At 29.9% G+C, this 22,993-nt stretch overlaps 2 protein-coding genes across 4 annotated transcripts in view; one reads left to right on the top strand and one right to left on the bottom strand.

Annotated features, from left to right (window-relative positions):
* LOC126844480 (tryptophan--tRNA ligase, cytoplasmic) overlaps positions 1-22,993 on the top strand; it is a 206,356-nt gene that overhangs the window by 42,307 nt on the left and 141,056 nt on the right. The window lies entirely within an intron of this gene.
* LOC126844474 (uncharacterized) overlaps positions 1-22,993 on the bottom strand; it is a 274,285-nt gene that overhangs the window by 135,185 nt on the left and 116,107 nt on the right. For all 3 annotated transcript variants that reach the window (XM_050582703.1, XM_050582705.1, XM_050582704.1), the window contains one exon: positions 21,821-21,875. The gene's annotated coding sequence lies outside the window, so the exon portion shown is untranslated. The remainder of the gene's footprint in view (positions 1-21,820; positions 21,876-22,993) is intronic.

The following is a 22,993-nucleotide window of genomic DNA, read 5'->3' as shown; positions in this document are numbered from 1 at the left end:
AAGTGAACAAACTTGCATTAATAATAAATGTATTTAGTATTATAACACTTTAAAATCAACTGGTTTAAATAATTTAATTATAATCCAATATTTGTATTTACTACATAAATAAATTTATCGGTTGCATTTGCCACATTCAGTTGTAGTTACACCACTAGGCAACTGAAAAACATTATTTTAGATGTCGTAGTTATTATTTATTTTGGAATAATAAAGGGAGCCTTAATGAATAGGTAATATACTGAGTAACAACATGTGCCACGTGCGTGCGGTTTGAATAATAAGGTTAGCTTGGCGTTACTTGCTCATGTTACTTACGTTAAAAAAAACTGTTTCAAATTGACGTCTAAGCAGCGCATTGGATACTTTGTACTGTGTAATTTATGTAAAATTATAAACCTATTTACTGTTATATAACATATATATATATATATATATATATGAATCTATAAACATTAGTTGATTGTTATTTACAACGGCAGCGGACAATTCGTGCATTCACTAAATACCCATATTATAATTGCTGTGTTTTATATTTAAAAAAAATACAATGGTATCATACAGATTTCACACATATCGTCATATCGTGCCAAGTTTAACAGAATTGCCATTTATTCATTTTAATTATCGTTCAACAGACAAAACAAGCATATACCATATACCTATTTTTATTTCTATATACTGGATGCGTTATGACCTACGTCACATAAATCCAATTGATATAATAAATGGTCAACAATCCTTTTTAATTACAATTTCCCCTCGGAGGTAACTAAAAAATAAAATTGTACAATGATTAATTTTCTAATATAAATATATATTACATATATATAAACTCAATGGTTTACTCAATATTTTACTCAGTGCACATAATTATGTGAGTAAAGCAAATAAGAATAATAATACTTGGTAATATTATTAAGTAAGCAATCAAAACTTTCTGAGACAAAGTTAACACTAATATCATTTCTGTTGTATTTTAAATAGTGGTGAAGTGTTTGTACTGTTAAATGTCTTGATAAAAAAAGTATTTAAAGTACAGCATTTCTCAACAAATTTTAACTTGTGTTTTAGTTAGAGCAAAAGGAATGATTTCCTTTATACCAATTTTTTAGTTAATTTTATAGATATGTATTATGTAGTATACTTTTTTGTATTTTTCTTGTAACATTAATGTATAAAAACTAATAGTTATGTAAGTATTATCTAAAAAAAAAGGTTTGTAAATACCAAGGGAGAGTAAATCATGTATCGGGCAGAACTTAACCAATTTACACAATTGAAAAAAGGAAAAATGTTAAAGTAATAATTGTTCTTCACTGAGGGCTGCATAGTTTATACTTTCTAAACAATCAATCTACCCCCAACATAATATATAACTACTAGAGTAACTCAAGAAGTATTTATTCAAAACTGGTTATAGATTCATTATTTGTATTACACTATTTTACACTTTGATCCTTTGAAAAATTATATAAGTCATTCTTCCTAAAAAGTACATTTGCTTAACTCAAATTTAATAAAATTATCGACTATAAGAAATTGGAATTACAGCAAACACAAACTAAATAATTGCCATTTTTTCGAGTATTTATTGTTTTTTTATGTTATTCTGTTTTATTAATTTTGCCAAGTTAATTATTCTGAAATTCTAGTCTAAAGCATCAAGTAGATATTTTATAATAGAAAATGTATTATTATTATTTTTTTTTTTTAGAAAAAAAATTATCAAGTTTAACGACAATTAACGAAATTTTTGTTTTTGTTTAGTTATGCATGTAGTAACTACTAAAAGTTATCCGTTAAAACTATTGTGAAGTCTTGTTATTTGTATAAACATTTTTAGTTTTGTTCCTTTTTGTAATTTGGACTTATATTCTGTAGTTATGATAAGTTTGTAGTAATGGTATTATTATGCCCTCTAACCTATTCAGATGAGTCATTGGTTGTCTGCTTACATAATATATTCTTAAATCTTAATAATTAAAAAACTTCTATTACTTATACGACTTGTATGTTTTGATATAAAAATGGCTATTTCTTGCAAAAAAAAAAAAAGTAAAATAATATATATTATAATATTGATTTATGCACGGTCAAAGGTGACTATTAAAATTCACAAATTATTATCAATACCACAGATCCTAAAAATAAATGTATAATTATTTGAAAGTGCAAAATAAATTTAATTTCTGGAGTAAACATTTATTTATGGTGTAAAAGTTCAGTTTTACGACTGTTTTTGAAATGACCGATTCATTTAAAAGGTAAATAAAGTTTGTAGGTTGATAGATGACTTTTAAAAATTACCCTATAATAAAATAGCCTTTGAAATAATATCTTTAACTTGTCAACTTAAAAGTAAACAAATATTGATTTATAAATTTAAGTGATGGGAAAATTCGGATTTGCCGAATTTCGAAAACCGGATTTTTTAATTTTTATTGTAAAATCGTATTCGGATTCAAAACTCTTGTTATAGATATCTCATAATATAATCATAAAAGCTACGATAAACATATTAAATTTAATATAAAAAATCGTAGCTTTTATATGTTTATACAACTAAAAAACTAATCATAACTAGACATTTATTTGGAAAAAACACAAATACAACAAAAGAAAATGTCAAAACCATAAAGACGTGTATACCATATTATATACCCAAATTATATATTATATCATATGAAAAGAATAAAAAAATGTATAAATATATTAATATTATTAATTTTAAACTTTATATATTAACACCTTTAGGGTAAAGTGTACAAATGTACATTTATATACAATAGTATACACACAGACAACAAACTTGCTATAAAGTGTGAATTATTGGGAAATAAACAAACACAACTAGTTGCATGGGTAAGTTAACTGTGAAAATAACAGTAGATTATAAATAATTAAAAATCAGAAATCAGCACTGTGCAACTTAAAAATCGAAATTTGAATTTATGTCTCATTACTTATAAATTTATTCTAAGTATAACAATAAATGTGTTAGTACTTTTGGATTTTTACTCGCCGAGACGTTATTAATCGGTTTTATAGGTAAAATTATTGTAATAGACAAATTTTATAGGGACGTCGGTATAGCGGATCATCGTCGGTAATGTGTATATTTTTGTGCATGACATGACTTTTGAAAAAATTGTACAAGCGAAATAAGCTTATTTTTGTGTACTTCTGCATTATTATTATTACTAACCATTTGTTTTTATCTGGATAGTTGATACGCAACTCCCTACTTTGAATGCAAGACCAGGGAAGTGTGACTGTCTGACTGACTGTTTTTACATAATGCAAACCAGTTAGGCAACGATAAAACTCATATAACAGCATTATTTCTTACAATATTATGTATATACATTATACTGAACGTGTCGTTTTACCGCAACGACAAAGCGCCACCGTTAATCGCATTGATAGTGCCAACCAAAGGTGCCTGTTAAGAGAAATAAGGATAGAGGGACACACCGGTAGTTCTGAAATCTACAGACAATAGTTGGACAGTTGTAAGGCAGTTACGGTTAGCTGATTTGTAAAAAAAAAATATTTTTTCGAGATGTATGTGTTTGGTTGCAGACACACTACTCGGCCATTACGGATAAGTCTTTGTTATGTAGGTATGACACTGCGATGTTGAACCTACAGTAATAGCTGCAGACAAACGTTAAAAATAGATAACCGTATTCCTAGATAGTGGTAACACGCCAAATGCCTACCATGGTCAAATATTGGAACGGTTTTCTTATTCAAAGAGCGCGCTTACCCCTTGTAAGGGTCGACATCCTCGACGCTTTCCTTTCGTTTTAATAATATTATATTAATTATTTTCCCGCTAATAGTCTGAAAATCAGGATCCAGCACGTGCGAACACGGTCGGGTAACGGTTTATAATAATTATTATTCGCCGTGTATCTCAAAGTTATTACCGCGGTAATAAGATTCAAAAAGTTTTTCGTCGCACGCACTGAACTCTACAACATACCTAGGTAAGTAGAAAAATACACAGGCGTATGTATACATTTTGGTGTATACACCAAAATGTGCCTTAAAGAGATTATATACATCAAAAAGTGTGAAAAAAAGTAAAACTATCTCTAAATAATCTATTTTACCAAAGAAAAATTGTCCGAGTGATACACTTAATATAGTGGCGACAGTGGAACGGTAAATATAGCTCTAAGCATGGACTTTACAATTGTTTCGGTAGGTCAGCCGTCAGAACATAAAAACATGGATAGATACATCCAAAATTCATCAATATAATTATTCAATGCATGCAAGTGTTAAAACATTCAAAACTCTTAATTATATACTCAAATGAATGCTGGTTTTTATAAGCAGGAGTAAATTAACAATGGGCGACCGAGGTTTGATCAAAATAAATTTCAAATTAACAATTTTTATAAATATTTTCTTGGACGTATATTGATAAAGATTTTATCAAATAATCCGTATACGGTGTAAGATGTTACTGGGCTACACGGTATAGGTGCCTCGGTAAGGCAGTTAGGCAATAATTTCCCGAATCAATTCGCCGTTATATTGTTTACATCCTTTACAAATTATACCGTTTTAAGGTCATTTATATACGAAGAACCCTTCGAAAAAATAAAAAACATTTAGTGCGAGACTTTAGTCGTGAGGTTTAGCAAGAACGAAATTTTATTCATCCCTTACCAACAAACGCAGACAGTTCAACTGTTCTATTAAATCATTCGGGACGTTAACGGTATGCTATAACATTATGTATAGTTCAACAATAATCGTTTATTTAACAGTTTTCGCTTACCGCCCGTATCGGATATTATACTTACTCTGATTTGTTGTTTATCATTTGCATAAAAATAGCGCTTCCACCGTAAGTTGCATTATTCAGTTAGAGACATTTTGATTTGAACGTTAACAAACAAAATCAATATCTAATAACGTTTTATGACCAACTATCATATCTATTGTGTACCAAACATTAAATTTTGCTTCAAACAACACTAGGATACTTGTATATTTGTTGGTCTTGTTACTTATCGTCATGCTGGTAGAATATTTTAGTTAAAGTGAATAACAGCGGTAAATGTTATTGGCTATCGCCTACTGATCTTTAGAGTTAATAAAATGTGTTGTATACTGATATAGTGTATAGTCTACACTAAAATAACAACGGTATGTACCGCATACTACATAATACTAAGTACAAACACAAAAAAACAATTTTAGTTTTTTATCGTTTAATTATACTTGACTTTAATATCGCAATATTTTAACTCAATGACACCATTATTAAATACGTTATATTGTATACAAATTCAAGTAATTTTCAAGTCACTTAATTACCAGAGGATTTTTATTATCTTAGATTGTTTATTATGGACGTTGATAATAATTATTATGAGTTTAAACTATTTTGTGAAGAGAACGATAGGCACTTGATAAACAACTAACCACAAAATATGTAACGTTACAACAAATTAACTGCAATGTCACAGGAGTAAAATTGAAAAAAATTGAAATCACCAGATTTGTATAGACAGTTTTAAGTTCATTAAACAAGTATCTACACATCAAAGAAAATATGTAAATGGACGAAGTATATTAATTATAATATAGTACACTTACTCAGAATTATAATAGTAGCCAATATAATATTGCAACTACAAAAATATGTTGGCATTGTTTAAATTATTAATACACTCGCAGCTGTCAAAAACAAATAACAAAAAAAAATCTTGCTGAAACGTAAAAAATACCTGCGAAAGCTATACAATGTAACTACAAAAAAAAAATGTGTGATAAATTTATATTACACCTTACTTAAAACGAATAATACAGAACGACAGAATGGCTGAGAAAAAAAATTCCAATTTATTTATTTTAAATAGGTATAAAGAACTAGATCGAATATTCCAGATATAAAATAAATGTATAAAATAAAGCATATCATTATTAAGCTAATATATTTACCTTTTTAAAGTAGTCAAATTAGTTCTAAATTAGTGTGCATGATTTTTAAGAGTTAGTGCTATTGATGCATGTTGACAAACCAAACAAACGACATAAACCCTATCCCCTAGATGGGGTAGACATTCGCATTTTAGGTGAACTTTAGGGCTTAAGGTCTGAAAATTATACTAGGTAGATCTAGAATGGGGCTGGAGCCCCATTCTAGATCTACCTAGTATAATTATATATTTATATTTATATAATTATATATATTATATATTTTTTTTAAAAATTTGCATTCAATATTTTTTTATTTAATTAAAAAAAAGAGAAAATTACACTTTCATAGTACATTTTTAGGTTCACAGCCAACAGGCATTAAAAATAAAAGTGTGTGGGTTACAAGGACGAGCGTGGGAAGTGAAACTCCTTTCGGTATTTTTTTTGTGACGAACACAAAAACAAAGCGATTTTAAAACAACTTAATATTTTTATTATTTGTATGCCTTTAAAGAAAATACAAGTACAATTCGATTTGTAAGAACTAGTTGATATTATAATTTTTTTTTTATATTATTCTATAATTATTAATTATATTTCCTCAATTTCCATTGATTGGTTTTTAGTCGGCCCAACTGGTACAGCAGTTATTATAGGATTATGGTTACCAAATTAGAATATGTAATTTTTTCATTGAACATTATTGAGATTTCGTGTACAATATGCATTGATTGTTGTTGTACCTGATTTAGTAGTTGGCATGGTCGGACGATTGTAAAGTAAAGTAGAGTACAAAAGTAAAGACATATTATGTTACAACATTTGTTGCGTGATTATTTTTGTAAAGAAGTTTCACTTTAATATTTGCATTATTTTGTTGATTATGATGTATGAGTAACGACGGTAATAAATGATTATTGACAGAATACAGCCCTAATCGTATCCACACTAATACTAAAAATGTATTTTAAGCACATTTTTATCATTACCATGCTTTAATCGACATTTATTTTATTTTTTTATGTATCGTAAAAGGGGTGATCCTGCAATTATATCTGATCTATGTTAATTACATTAAATATTTGTTATCCAATTATTTATTTAAACGTACCATAAACCTCAATTTAATAAAAGGATATAATCAAACCAAATAAATACATAAATAATAATAAATTTTTGACATTTTAATAATTTATAGCTTTAATATAACGAATGGTAAACAATGGGCGTGGCTGTTCGTTTATGATGAATACGGATGTATACTACATGGCAAAATTCAAAATATGTAGTACATTATGTTTTTTCGTATAGTCCACGCAAGTCAAACGGTTCCGTCTAGAGAAATTGTTCAAGAACAAAAAGATTCAAGATGAACATTCGATCATCATGTTTTTAATTCCGTTTATTGATGTTTATAGCAATTGAACAATGTGTCAACAACAAAAACACGGGTGATTATAAGAACACACTTCTGGAGAAAATAAAAAGAATCAAATTTATTATTTTAAAATGAATGCTCGTGTTGCTGTTTATCGTTATTGTTATAATGAACTCAGATGTGGTAAACAGTTTTACCGAGTTCTGAAGCCACATGAAGAATTTGTCAAGTGACAAATCAACATAGCTTTTAATGACACAGTAAAGCCTGTAGCTGTTTCGTTAGGAATTTTTTTTTCCCACTCTACGCGTGCACAAAAATACAAATCATTCAATATAACGGCAATAAGGAGCAAATATAGAAGAAATTACAATGATATCTTTGCTTTCTATATAAATAAATTAAAATCGTACATAGAATATATCAATAATTACCTACTCCAACTTGGTTTTCACTGCAACGAGATTACAGACTATTTTACATTTGATCCTAACTTAAGTATTGTATCTTGTTATACAATTATTTAAGTTCTATTATTTATTAATTATAATTTTTTACCATTAGTTATCCATTTCTTTTCGATCAAACAAAAAATAATTATCGGATTTGTCAAACCCAAAATTGTGTTTAAACCAACCTAAAAAAATAATGAAACCCCTGTTTGCACAGACTACACAGTATTTAAAAAATAGTTTGACAAAATCATATTAAAATATATCATTGCTGAAGTGTATTATTAATTTTAATGAGATTTTAAAATTATAAAATTGACCAAAAAAATAAGTGTGACTGAATGTACTCAATTCGGTTTTTTCTTACAGGCAACGCAAGTCGTACTGTTTGGTCAGGCAAAATTATTCAAGTCAAGAGATCCAAGATGGATCAAAACTCGATCGTTAAGTTTTTAATTCCGTTTCTTTTTGTGGTGTTAAACGATAAAACGATGGTGTACGCCGACCCTACACGAGCAGAAAGGATGTTTCAACATTTTCATCAAGGCCGACATTGGGACTTGCTGTGGTTCAGTGGGGTCAAAGGTCACGCTAAAAATTGTAGATCCGAGGAAGAGTCTATGTTGCAAATGTTCTCTTCCTTTTTGGGATGCGCTTACGGCGTAAATGTGAATTGGTTTCTTTTGATGGCGCTTGTAGCAATCAAAGATTGTGACAACATGCAACGAAAAAACGACTGAAACACTGACGATTGTAAGAACAGACTTCAGGAGAGAATGAGGTAAATTTATTATTTTCAAATTAATGCGCGTGTTGCAGTACACCGCTAATGAAATCAACCAAAATGTGGAAAACAATCGATTTTACCAAGTTCTGAGCCGTTCGAAGAATTTCTCACGGGGCATATCAAAATAGCTTTTAACGGCACAGTACCAGGTGGCTTAACTGTCTACTACTTGTTAAAGCCTGTAGATGTTTCGGTAGGAAAGTTTTTGGACTCTACGTGTGAACCAGAATACAAACCATTCAATATACAGGAAATAAGGAGCAAATATAGAGGAAACCCAAATAATATCTACGCTCTCTATGTAGAGATATTAAAATCGTACATCGAAAACGTCAACGTTCATATGCTCCGACTTGGTTTTTTACTACTACGATATACCGGATAGTATGTTGTTTGAGCCTAACCTAAGTACCAAACCAATAGAGTAGGTTGTATTATTTATTAAATACAACCAGAGTTGTGTAAGTTTTTATTCGAATACTTTGTTTTCATTTTATCAGAATAAAAATGTATTCGAATAATTATTTTGAAAATAATTCGAATAAAAAATTTGTCTTCCTACGTTTTCTGGTTTATGTACTTTCTAAATATAAAATATATTAGATTAACAGGAAATAATATTTTCAAATATAATTACTTAAAAAAACACTTCTATTTAAATTATATTTTTAAAAATTATTCGAATAATTAAATTTGAAATTATTTGAATAACTGTATATAACATAGTATTCAGTTTACAAGTATACAAATTTATTAAAATTTATTAATTTAGGTCATTTCTTATATAACAAAGTATTTAAAAAAAAAAAATTTTTAGATTTAATAATTTCAATAGTTTCATAAATGTAATAAAATAAAAATTACATTTTATAACCTGTGTTTTTTTGTGTCAACGAAGAAAACCCTAACGGCACAATATGGTTTAATACCAGTGCATTGCACATAACTAGATTAAAAAAAGTAGCACAGTCTAAACCAAGTTTAGCCTAAACTAGTATAGTGTAAGTCAGCACAGTCCAAACCCAGTAGAGTATAAATAAATACAGAAGATGTTAGCAAAGTTGGGTCAAAGCAATTATTAAATCTGAATGTGATTTTATCACAACCAAAAGCATTGATGCGAATCTAGAAATAGTAAGAACTAGTGTCTGTAATTTTAAACGTGTAATTTAAATACACGTGTACACAAAGCACGTGCAATTAAAATACAATTATTACTAGAAAATATATTACTAGTTTTTGTGTAAGAGGGCTGAGATTTGAGGATTAAAAACTTAATGATCACATTACAGTCAAATATTAACAGGTGTCAGCATAATAACATAAAATAAATACGTTGTTTACTCTACAAATGTTTATCTTTTAGTATTATCTAGAACTTTATCAACTTTTATAACTTAAATGGTAACGTATATATTTTATTAACTTTTTAAATTAAAAATAATTTGTTGAACATTTTGACTGGTCGATAACCCGTTTTGGATAATTGTTTTCAAAGCTATTAAAGTTTAAAATTTAGGCCGGGAAGATAAGGGTGGTGAGCAGAGATACTTTTATCTGTCGCATTACTCAAACGCACTTCCCTCCCGCCCTAACTTTTAAACCTTAATAACTTAGCCTTTGTCATCGGACAAAATCGATATATTATGTATATAAAAACCTAAATTTCGCCAACTAAACATTTGGCAAGGAACAAAAAATATGTAAAATGTTGTATCCAAAATATAAAATATTAGATTTAGATTCTAGCAATTTTACGATTTTAAAATTAACGAATATAATAATGTTCACATTTTTGTAATTATAAAATGTTTTTCAAAGTGTTTATACGAATGGATGGCATAACGTTCGCCGTGATCTTGGAAAGTAAAATAGAGGACATGTTCGGACGCGACGACTAAAGTAATATTAAGGACGATAATAGACGCAGCACTTCGGTGATTTATGGGAAGACTGGAATCCTAATAAATGGCACAGCGGTTAGATTTATGATTAAAGTGCATATTATACATTATAATAATATGGTCGTGTTATTTGCGTACAGCGACAAGTGACAGGAAAACATTACGGCCGGCTAATGACAGTGCAACAATATTTAACGTTTAATAACAGTAACATTGTTATTGTTTAAACTAGGTGCGTGTACGATTTATACTGTGATAAAAATGGCCATACGATGATTGCCAGTGGAACGTCGAAATAATTACATTGACGTTGATCTTATATTATTATTATAGCAACGACTTTGAAAATTTTAATTTTTTTTTTTATTGAAACAACTATTTTTAACTCGATAAAATAAAGAAAAAATTAAAAAACAATGTTAATTTTCATGAATCGCTTTGTTTGTTATGACTTTGTAATAATATTATGGTTCCCGTTATGACTGCCAATATACTTAGAGTTGTATACAAACGATTCTACACAAATTATATCGATAACAACAATTAGTCCAGGCACAATAAAGCGATTTTCATCATTATATTGAATTTAATAACAAACGGTTTGTGCTTACTCTTCACCAACCACGAATTTCATCGTCTTACGAAAGCGGATTTTAGTATTCACTTAACATCTGTTATATAGTTTAAAGTCACACCTTTATATACAGGTTGGCTTAGCCAACACTTTGGGAACCTATCATCTTCAACCTTCAGGGCTGTATCGCGTGCTGGTAACGTGTTGTTCTTTCCGCTGCTACATGTACACTGAAACAATCGTCTTAGTTTATATATACCGTTGTGTGTTCTAACTCCACTATTCGTTTCTTGTTGCCAACTTTTAGTTTGTCATTTATACCTACCGCTGCTGCCTGATTCTCCTGTCCTGTCGTTCTGCCCACCTCCCTGTGGAGGAGCCAATTTGTAAATAAAGGTGTAATTTGTAAATCGTTTAAATATTTCAAACAAACCCTAAAAAAACTTCTGCTAATTTACACACAAGTTTTTTTTCTTTATCGAGTTAAAAATAGATATTTTTATTTGAATAATGTATTTATGTCGATAAGTTTTTTACATGTAACGGATAATAACATGATGGATACTCAAAATATTAATATTTTCCGAGAAAATTACAGTTTAATGTTAAATGAAAGACTGTATATTTGTTTAATATGTTTTGGGAATTAGTCGACCTTTTTTCGGTTGTTAAAATGCCTCAACGCAACGTCGGAAAATAAGAATATTATGCTCATAATAATCTCCATCTCCATTATAATATATAAAATAACAAGCTGATATAGCTTGATGTTTTATCACTTCAGCAGCGCAGCGGTTGCGCGTTATCATGTCAAAACGTTGTTCATAATAATATAATATGTTAAATATCTTTAATTTTTGAATAGAAAGAAAAGCGTGGGCCCAATTCAACAAAGTCCAAATTCATCGAGTTAGTATTATAAAATGTGTCACACACTAATATTGAACCAAATTTAAACTACAAACAAACTAACAATATAAAACATTATCTGAAATGTTATCTGACAAATTTATTTGGGAATTTTATAATAAAATCATATCATTTAGTAGGATTGAATTTTGGATAGCCATCTAAAAAAAAATATCAATATATGGATTTATACCTTTGGTTTACTTAAAAAAATATGAATCAATTTATCTATTATATAAATTATGGCTGTGGATAAGTAAGTAATACCATTGAGTAATACTCAATGGTAATACGTTTATACAACAATTAAATAATATAGGTATTTGATGCTCTGATTATTATTATTATATATTTATTGTCCAGATCTAAAAACTTAAGAAACATTTTATTTAACCGTTTATCATTCTGTGCTCTTTGAACGTTTTTACAAGCACTGCCGAACACTCGAATAATCTAAATTTAAAAATATTTTCTACAAATTATTTTTACTTATCTCTCTACAATACTAAACATTATTCATTCCATCTCATTATTGTATCATCATACACATTTCAAACAAGGTACAAAACCTCATTAGGTACTCTAAATATTTGATTCTCGCGGTTATTCGCATTATCATTAAGGTCAGTAGAAATGGTCCGATCGCTTTATGGACCTGTACTTATCGTATATTCATAAACTAATAATACATTCCTGTCACAGCACATACATTTGGTCTTTGGGTATGTATAATTTATTACTTACGCCACATATACTTCCTGGTAAGCATTTATGGTGTCTGTGCACTTAAATTTTTCATGACTAAGTAATCTCAAAGCGTCGAAAACTATTCACGGTCAACTTTTATTAAAAAATCGTTTTTTTTTATGCAATTTATTCCTTAGCCTCAAATCTCGAGTATTAACAATATAGTCACGCATGTTACAGCCCATACTGTGATGGAATTTATAATCGAGTGTATCTAATTCGGTACTATTGCATGTACACGAATATTGCATAACCTACCCCGCTAAATGTTGAGTGAGTTTCTCACTTATAGCCGTTCACGCTAGTCAAGTGTGAATACATACACTACAAACAACATAGTTACCGTCAAGATATTTTATTAAACCATACAACTATATATAATCAAACTATACAATATATATTTGTTTATATTAGTTAAATTCGATTTTTAAATAATTACTGAACAAAGGACTTTTAGGGAAAATGACTATAATAAACTGTAAACAATACATATTATTTTATATTATTATACATTTGTCTATATAAAATGAAGAGTTTGAGCGTACTCTAGATGTGGTAAGACATGACAAAAAAATAAAAAGGAAGTGATCTTTTTATCACAAAAAATGTTACTGGGTCGGTTTATACTGTGAAATTGGATTTAGTCGGTTTTTTTCCAGCGAATTTTTGCACGAGGCGGCACGTGTGCAAATAATATGTAACTTAACTGGGATTGGTTTAACTATGTATACATAATATACTATGTATACTGCACATACTACACGTGGCTGCCACTACTGGGGAGGGCAGATACAAATATAAATATTTGATTTTCGTTCGTCTTCCTCTTTAGATTGTACATTGTACCGTACAAAAATTAAACGAATAAATAGCGTAGCAGTCGAAGCAGTTCAAAATTTTGCCGTCTTTTATAAATTACTCATCGGCCTTAGTAGAAACTTTTTTCTATCGATGGTCAACTGTCAAGTGCATTTAACAATACTAGTGCCTGCGAAATAAATTACTAAACAACTTTATCGCTCTAATCAATCCTTTTCCATCGGAACGCCTTAGTGTATAACCGTGATTTGGTAACGCTTCAGTAACTGCTAATTTATAATTTTTTAGCGGGCGGTTGAAATTACTTGACTTATAAAATATATGTGTACCTAAATATGTAATGATGAATTTAGCCCAACAACCTTTAAGTAACCGATATGATTTTTTACCGGACGTAGGCATCGATAATAAGATGGTAATTAATTAGTTTAATGGAATTTATTTTACTTTATTACGTGTTATGTGTACTGCGGTTATACATTTATAGTACGGTTATAGTTTATGAGAAACAAACGTTTAGAATAATGTTATGTGTCGTTGTCCGAGCGGTCCGACGCATAGGAATGATAAAAATGACCTGCAGATTTCATGTGAACGTTATTTATTTAACAAAACATATAGTTATTTTGACCCAGCTTTGAACTCAACAACTAGTACTCTGGTGCACTTAACGTTTAAAAGACAATGTAATAGTGGAATGTTTTTCGAGGTACGCTTAAGGTAAAACTGAGCTTCCTTGTATCGGTTTCGTTTTGCTTTTACACATGCTCTGCCGGATCGATTTACCCAGTGTTTTATGCGGACTTTTTGTAAAATAATATTATATTATTATTACTCTATTATATGCCATTATGTGCTTAAATAAATGACAATAGCCAACTTAGGATTCTCGTTGTGTATCGACCAAATCCCTGATCATTGCAATGCGCTGACTGTACCTCAAAATATACAGGCATTAACGGTCCCCATAAAGCGCTGTGGAATATTCGAACGTGCCGATGATGTTACTTATTTTCGTTTTAAACGACATTAAAAAAAAAGGAAATGCTTTTTTTATTCGGCGGGCTCGTTTATTTTATTCCTGAACTTCTATTTGTATGCAGACGCTTATAGTAAAGCTATTCGGCAACGATTTAATTGTATCATGAATAAAATGTAGATGCGTTTATACCTTCATTGGAAGTCACATATTATACCTGTAATATATTGAACACTTTTTGGAACAAAGCAATAAAATACAAGCCAGACATATTTAAAAATGATAATTACTTTAATGTCCACGCGAATAGTATATTATAATATTATACACGGACAACGGCAATATTGATTCAGTGCTGTGTTTATACACAGGGAAGGGTAAAATAGGTTAGTTATGTTTTACATTGCTGCGTAACTTTATCTTTTCCTTATTTTCCGCATCATTAGCCGGCTATTCTTGATTTTATGAATCCGTAAAATTAATTATTATTTATTCAAACCTCTGTCTCTTATTTAATGACTTGTGCAATGTTTTACACAGTAATCTCTGTTGTACTTATTTACATTTGAAATAATTAATTTCATACAAGATTTAACAAATACAAGTTATGTATACTTACACTAAATTAAAACTAAGAACAAACATTTATGATATGAATCTAATTTTAGAAAAGCTTTTATTTAACACCATGCAAGTATATTGTATCACTGTTTTGCCATAAACGGATTAAAACTACAATTCGTTGTTATTTATATTTTTACTTCATTGTTTTTTTTTTTTTAATTTACAAATTAGCGGTATTACATATTTATGTTACTTAAAAATCCCAAAACATGAAATATAATATATAACTATCATTAGTGTTATTGAATAATGGTTGCTTGAAATTGTGGTTTCCTTTAACTAATAATAGTTTATGTGGTGTAACTTTGAAACACCGACATTTATTGATTTGGTGTATTATATTGTAATTAGATGGTCACTTTTTAATATTTTTGTTGTCAGTGTCAGGCCAGAGTTAAGACTAAATGGATAGTAAACAAATATGAACCTAGTCTTGTGAAGACTAACTGGTGTTTCGAATAATAACAAGTGAAATTATTTTGGTTTAGTTCAAATAATGGCGAAACTAAAATATTACATTTTGTGACTTAAAATAATTTTTTCCTTGAAACTAGTTCCAGTTTTGTATAACGAGCGACAAAAACTAGGTTTTAAAACCGAGTTCTATGTGATATATACATTTAAAATGACAAAGAAAAACGTGACTTCTAAGCATGAAATGTTTTTCTTTTAGAAATACCATTAAATTGGTGCAATATTCAATAATACAGGTATGCCCAATGGCGTTATTCGAAATAATTTTATAGAATATCGTTTGCACCAAAAATGTGTATACAGCCAGACAGAATGTCTTGAATGTTATTTGAAAACGTTAATTTTATCAGAAAACAACTCTATTAAATACTGCAGCTGGGATGAAGTATGGATATTTCAAAATATAAAAGTGAAAATGTTGAACAGTTAATGTTGATTTTTACTTTTCTGACGAAGTTTGGTTGATTAGCATGTACATTACTGAGAGAAAAAAGAACATTTTTTTGAGACAGCTGTTACAGTAAGATCTAAAAAAATTGAGTCGAGACCGGAAAAAAATATAATAATTATACCTGAATTTGTGCCTTTTCAAAGAAAACTTAATGGTTTATAAAGATTTAGGCATAATAATAATAACTTGTCCTTAGAGAAGATACATTTTTAACAGTTTTCTACCGTTGAGATCCAAAATGAAAATAACTAATTACCAAGAATATGTTTATGATTTATGATAAAGCTTTCAAAAATATATTCGGTTAACGACCTTATTAAGTTATAGAAGTTGCGCAGGACATAAGACCACGTAACTTTCAGAACGTACACAACTTTGGGCGAAGATTAGTTTGCAAAAGCCTTAATCGGTACATAAACTATACTAATTTACTTTATTATTCTTAATAACCATTATTCACGGTAGTTATGAGTGTTGTAAAAGAAAAATCTATTGAGGCAATTTGAAACTAATCGACTGGTCCTCAATAACGGATAAAGTATAAGTACAAATAAACGGATAAATAGAAAATGTGCAATATAATTAAATCTACCTGACATTCGATTTGCAAACAAACGTACACTGAAAAAATATATAGTTGAATCAACTGAAATTATGGTCAATAAAGGGGGACAATAAATTCATAGTCAGAATTACTAAATATATATTTGCCTAAACTAAACATTCAGTTGGACAAACTATTTATCACCACCGAGATGAACAAAAAAGTACGTAAAAATAAATAATATTTAAGTAATGCAAGAGATATATTATATATTGTCAAGCGGGTCATAATGTTTAATATACATTTTATATGAACTACTATAACGAATATTTCAATGGCATAATAGATTTCCCTTGTTTCGCGATTAACCGCCAAAACAATATAATATTGTGTATTTTTACTTGACCGACACCTTGTCCGCGAGCTGGTTTTAGCCGATTGCGAGCTGGTTTTACACTCAACATGTTTGATTTATTATTTCATATTAACGTCATTATCACATAGTTTTTTCATTCATAAAAATATTATTTATATTTATTACACATATGGGTAATTCGCAATATACGAACTCATACACAAGTATGTATAGAATTATAATATAGCTACAGTTATTTAAATTGCATACACACGACGGTCGATCGATAAACAACTTTTCCGTCACCATAATATTATTATTAGTAACATTTTTCTAGTTCTTTTAAAAACCTTTAATCGCCTTTAATAATAATTCGTCTGTGTAATGAATTCATTTATCGTTTTCACGACTTGGTGGGTGGAGCCGTCTGTCTTTTTGTGGCTGTATTATGTTATGCAGAAAGCGAAAATAGACCTATTGTCAGCAAAATTGATTTCGAGAAAAACGCCAAAAATATTTTCCAAAAAACGCGCAAAGTATTCCTGTAGGCAAACTCCGACGTGCAATAACTAAATCATTTTTTTTTTAGCTACAAAGATGTGAATGAAATTGTTCGAAAACCAATCAATATTCAGAGAAATAGCACTAACTCAATTTTGGAAAGAGGTCCCTTTTCGCTTTCCGCATCACACAATATACAGTGTCCGGTCCTTATATTTTCATAGTACATCACAATAATAATATATTATATTTTAATGTCGTTCGGGCGCGGTTAACCTAGTGCGGTCGGCCGACGGTAGGTACCTTTGTCGTGACGGCGGTGGTCAGATGGAACGGTTGATGGCGGTGCAACGGCGATGCGATTATTATTATTTAAGAGGACAAGCTAATAAATAATAAATTACACAGACAGACGACGGTCATGATGTATAATATGATTATTTGTATCATCGAGGGCGTGTGAACGTACTGCAACGGAGCAGCTCGCACTTTGCCGAACGTTCGCCCAGTTTCCAATAAGGTCTTTCAGAATAATAAATAGAAACGCGACTGTGTCGATTCGACGTGTAGTCAATCGATGCTCTTTTGAACAGGACAAAAAAAAATAGAAACACTTGTTTTGTGCAAATGACGTTACGTAGAAAATATTCCAATTTAAGTCCGTTTCGTTTCTTATGTTTTATTGCATAACATGCAGACAACGTGTGACGGGTACAAAACAGAATAATTCAGCTGGACAAATTCGATTATGGGGCGCAAAAAATAAGTAAAAATAAAACGGCTAATGGGATGAGTTAGAGAGTAGCCGTGATTAAACACCCTCGAGAATACCACTATGCCTCTAGGTCAACAGGGTGACAACAACAAATGATTTGGACCGGTGAAGCTTTATAAACGGCGTTCTGATTATGCAATTTCATTGCACCCGTGTCGAGGCGACCAAAAACGTTGTTCACACAACAGCTGTGGCACTACAAACACAGAACTATTGTCGTGAGCAGATAATTTTGTTCACCCCAACATTATGTGCAGAATAATATTATAATATAATACACATTTAGTGTTAAGGTTATCGTTTTCCATAATGGATCGCGGTTTTATATTTACTGTTAATAAGTGTGGCTTTTTAAAGAATTTTACATGTAACACGGATGTGAGGTTTTATTCAAAGCCGTATGAAGCGTTTACAACACTACAATATTTTAACATACAACGCACCTAGTAGAAAATTCGAGTACCGTTGACAATTCTATCAGCACTGTTTTGCCGGAGTTTATAAAAAAATTGATATGTTTTAATATGGTTTGTTTAAACTTCCCAACTACGGGCCACTACTTGATGTTCAAGAGAAAATGAATTCCAACGAACGGTGGTTTAGATCTTATGTGGTAAAAAAATCGCGTTATTATCAGTTAATTACAAGTTAGTTTAGACAAAAAATGTGTGTGATTTTTTTGTTTTAGCTATATTTTTATTTTGTTTTTAATAATAAGGTGAGAATGAACGGGAACGATACTAGGTAATGACATATTTATCAATGGAACCCGTTAGATAAATCACAGTTTTGGTGAGAAAATAAACCGTATTTTACTTGATAACATCAAATTTATTATTTCGGTTTGTTCACAGCGTTTGTAAACAGTGTGAAACAAGCTGTCGTGTGTAAACAACCACCACGCTGAGGTAAAATATCGACAATGTCAAGTAGTGAAATACATTATAATATATAAAGTCGACCGCCTGCGCATTATTATTGCGCCAAACAAATCCAATGTATATTTTTAACCATTCGGTCGACCTTGCATGAGAGATTCGTTAGAAAATGAATTCCAAAACGAACGGGTGTGTTCGAAGTTGTAGTCATAGATCATCGTGTACAGAATGTAACTTGGGCACTACTCAACTTATCTCATTATTCGGTCGAGCCCAGTTACATTACACAATTTTATTTTTGAGCCAACACTTGCTCTCCATACCGACGCAGTACAAAAACCTAACCAAAACTCAACTAACCAACAAACTAACGCCGGTGCTTAAATAAAAAAAAAATTGTACATTAAATTCTAAACGTAAGATCCGAAAGATATAATTATTATCAAAATTATGTTGAACCGTGACCGTCTGGAATTTAGCAACGCAGTACAGTGGTAGTGGGAAACGCTTTTCAACGGTAATTAATCGTCCGGACGACATTGCGCTAATTAAACTTATAGCTGTTAAGAAGCCTGTGTATTTAGGTATCCGGTGTATATGTTTATGTTAAAACATAAACCACTGCCGCCTTGTGTGGCGTACGCCAAATGCAGACACTTCTAAGTTCACACACGGCGCCGAACAAATGCAACGAGTAAAATTTGCTGTTAGTTGCCGAATGAGTAATGATGAGAAAATTAACGTGTTACCCTTTGGGCTGCATGAAAATCTATACTTATGCACACACTTAAAGTAAACAACAATAACCTGGCCGAAAGTGTGGATCGTGGCCTACATATTATATTATACAGTCGAATTAAAATCACACTATCTTCAATCAATTTTTTGGACACTATTATGTTGTCCTGGAACATTAAATACTTCGATATGAATATAAAGTGACGATTGTTAAAAAACGAATAAATAGTGTTTAGAAATTAAAATGTTATGTATAATAAAATATTTATATCAAATAAAATAGTTATTATCTTAAATGAATTTTCCTAATTGAGTCTTTTGCCATCTCGTCGAGAACTGTGTTTGGTTCGATTTTTGAATTCGTTATAAATATAATCAGCCGTCTACCATAACTGTCTACCATTTACTGTCTACCATAACGATGGTTGAAAATCATAATTTATATTTTAAGATACCGGGTTTCTACGAGGCCTACCTATGTAATCTAACCTTACCTGGTCCGGAACATGGATTATATTTAGTATACTGTAATAATAATAATGTCATTTTATAGCAACACAGATGAACCGGGTTAGGTAGGTGAAAAATGCCGACTATAGGTGCTTAGTCCTTACTACTTCACATGTACGTTTTTTTTAAACTTCCCTTGTTATGTACCTAAGCTTGTATAATTCAGTCTATTCAGTCGATGTCTAGAAAGGTATTTTAGATTTATATAAATATATAATTTTATTCTACAAAATTAGAATAAATATTTTAAAAAAATAGTTACGCTTGATAATTTGGGTACCCTATTTATATTCATAAATAGCGATAACCTATTTCGGTTCATTAAACATATTTGATGAGGTTTTTTTTTTATCTAGAGTTTGAAATTATTGAAATTCTCGTCTTATATTTTATTTTCTGTTTTATCAATTTTAAACGAGTTTCTTGGTAAAAAAAAAATAATTTTGAATATATCGAGTCAAATAAAAAAATGAAACGATATTCAACGTGTTTATTCAGCCGATTTATAGAGAAATGGGTTTTGAAAATTTAACATTTTTTTGCTCGTATCCTGAATTTTGAAATTTTTAACAAATTGAAATTCCCAATCATAGGTAAAGTGGTTGATGTTTAAATTTATTTATGGATAAATACAAAAAATATAATTACATATTCTATTTTTAATTTGATATTATTTCATATATTATACCTAGTACAGTACAATAAGTACTAAGAATTATGCATCAGGACATACATTGGGAGTATTAAACTGAAACACACTGCGAGTACCTTTGTTTTTAGCTAGTGGTTCGCTAAATACATTTTAAAAAAACTATTTAAATTTTTCATAATATTATATCACAATTATGTTTTTCTGCGCTATATGGGAACCGTTAACGTAAACACAAATATGGTTTATGTATTAACAATATTTTCACTGATTATAAAATAATATACGGAGTTAATTATTAAGAAAAAGGGATTATGTTTTCTGAGAACAGTAATTAAAGTTTGATAGCTACAGCATTTAAAAACGTTCATTAATTTTAGTAAATAATACTTTATTTAGATATATCAGTTTCTATAGGATCCTATAGGATTCTAAGTCAGTTGAGATTTAAAAAAAAACTAAAAACAATGAAACTTTGAAAATAAATTAATGGGGCGAAAGTGTTAGCCAAAAAATGACTAAAAAGAAAAGAGCTCGAAAAATGTTCAAAGAAACTTAGTTTTTTATTCTTAATAAACAATATTGTTAAGTGGCAAGGTATATCCTGATATACTGCATAAAGTTAAATTATGTATTAAATAAGTAATGACTATAGTACAACCCAAGTGTCAAATTTAAATTATTTTAGAATATTTATTAAACATGTATAAATGTAGAATTGTATAAATATAATGGCTAATGAAATAATGGTTCGTGTAGTTTATTATTACTCGTTATTTTAAAAAGACAAGGTCTACACCCAAAACGTATAATAGGATGTACTTACGGGTTTTGTTCCAAAGACCAGTTGAAGAGCGAAATGCGAGACTTTTACGGTTTTTCTGAAACAAAGTAAAAAACCAACACATTAAAAAACAAATTCATTCTAAACCAGTTCATTTTAAACCAAGCAAAACACATTAAGAAATATTTAGAGTGGGATCCGATAGCAACAGTTTCATGTTGAATGCGATTTTATTAAAATTGCATCTACTGACTACTTTTATTTTAGTATGTTGGGCTTCTTACTATGTTAGCTGTATACAAATAATTACTTTTTATCTTTAAAGGTTAAGCTGGGGAAATAGGTGGAATTTAGTGTTATTTTTAATTGCGTGCATTAACTCTATCGTATTAACTTTTAAACTTTTAAACTAATGACTCAAAATTGGTCATCGACCAGCCAACGTTTTCAGTAAATTATTTTTAATAAAAAAATGTTCTAAAATAATATATGCGTTATCGTTTAAGTTTCAAAATTTGTTATAAAAATATTTAATACTAGAGAGGGTTAAAGGATCGGTCAAACAGAAAGCGGACTGTCCGCGCGAACAGCGTCCGTCCAACAAGTCCGCTGCGGACTGGGATAGTCAAACAGAATGCGGACAAGTTTGAGCGAACCAGTGTGAAAACTGCCACAACCAAGAGTGTACTGCTGGTTGTTTTTTTATTTTTTATTTTTATCTCACGTTTTCTGTTTTCATTTTCTTTTACAAAATGACTAGATTCTTCTGCTTGCCTTGAGTTAAGCAAGACGAAAAAAAAAATGGGTACATGAACTAAATAAAAAAAGAATAGAATTTGGGGAGTTTCACCGACTATGCTGTATTCTCAACGTTCAAACTAGAACTGAACTAAATTGAATTCAATAAATTAAGAGGTCATATTTTTATGAATTGTTTTAAGCCAGATACAGATAGCATTAAACACTAAAATATTAGCCAGAAGTTTGATGTTTTAATATACTAGGCACCTTAGATACGAGCTTGTTAATATACTATATCATTATCTGCCATTATCTATAATTCCACCACTACTTTAAATTTATTTGGTACTTCAACGAGAAATGAAAATGCTCATTCGTGGTTGCAGACTCGGCTGAAAAATTGTATTAAATTTTACATTTTTGTGAAGTGTTGATACCAGTCTTTTGTCGAATCTGTCCATTTTTCTGTTTTTT

The sequence above is a fragment of the Adelges cooleyi genome, unplaced genomic scaffold (assembly GCF_023614345.1).
Source record: "Adelges cooleyi isolate 19-005CV unplaced genomic scaffold, UGA_ACOO_1.1 ACOO_flye_CR_arks_rails_tigmint_CR_PRNA_651, whole genome shotgun sequence".
In the NCBI taxonomy this organism is placed as follows: Eukaryota; Metazoa; Arthropoda; class Insecta; order Hemiptera; family Adelgidae; genus Adelges; species Adelges cooleyi.
This window is presented reverse-complemented; position numbering and strand designations above follow the sequence as displayed.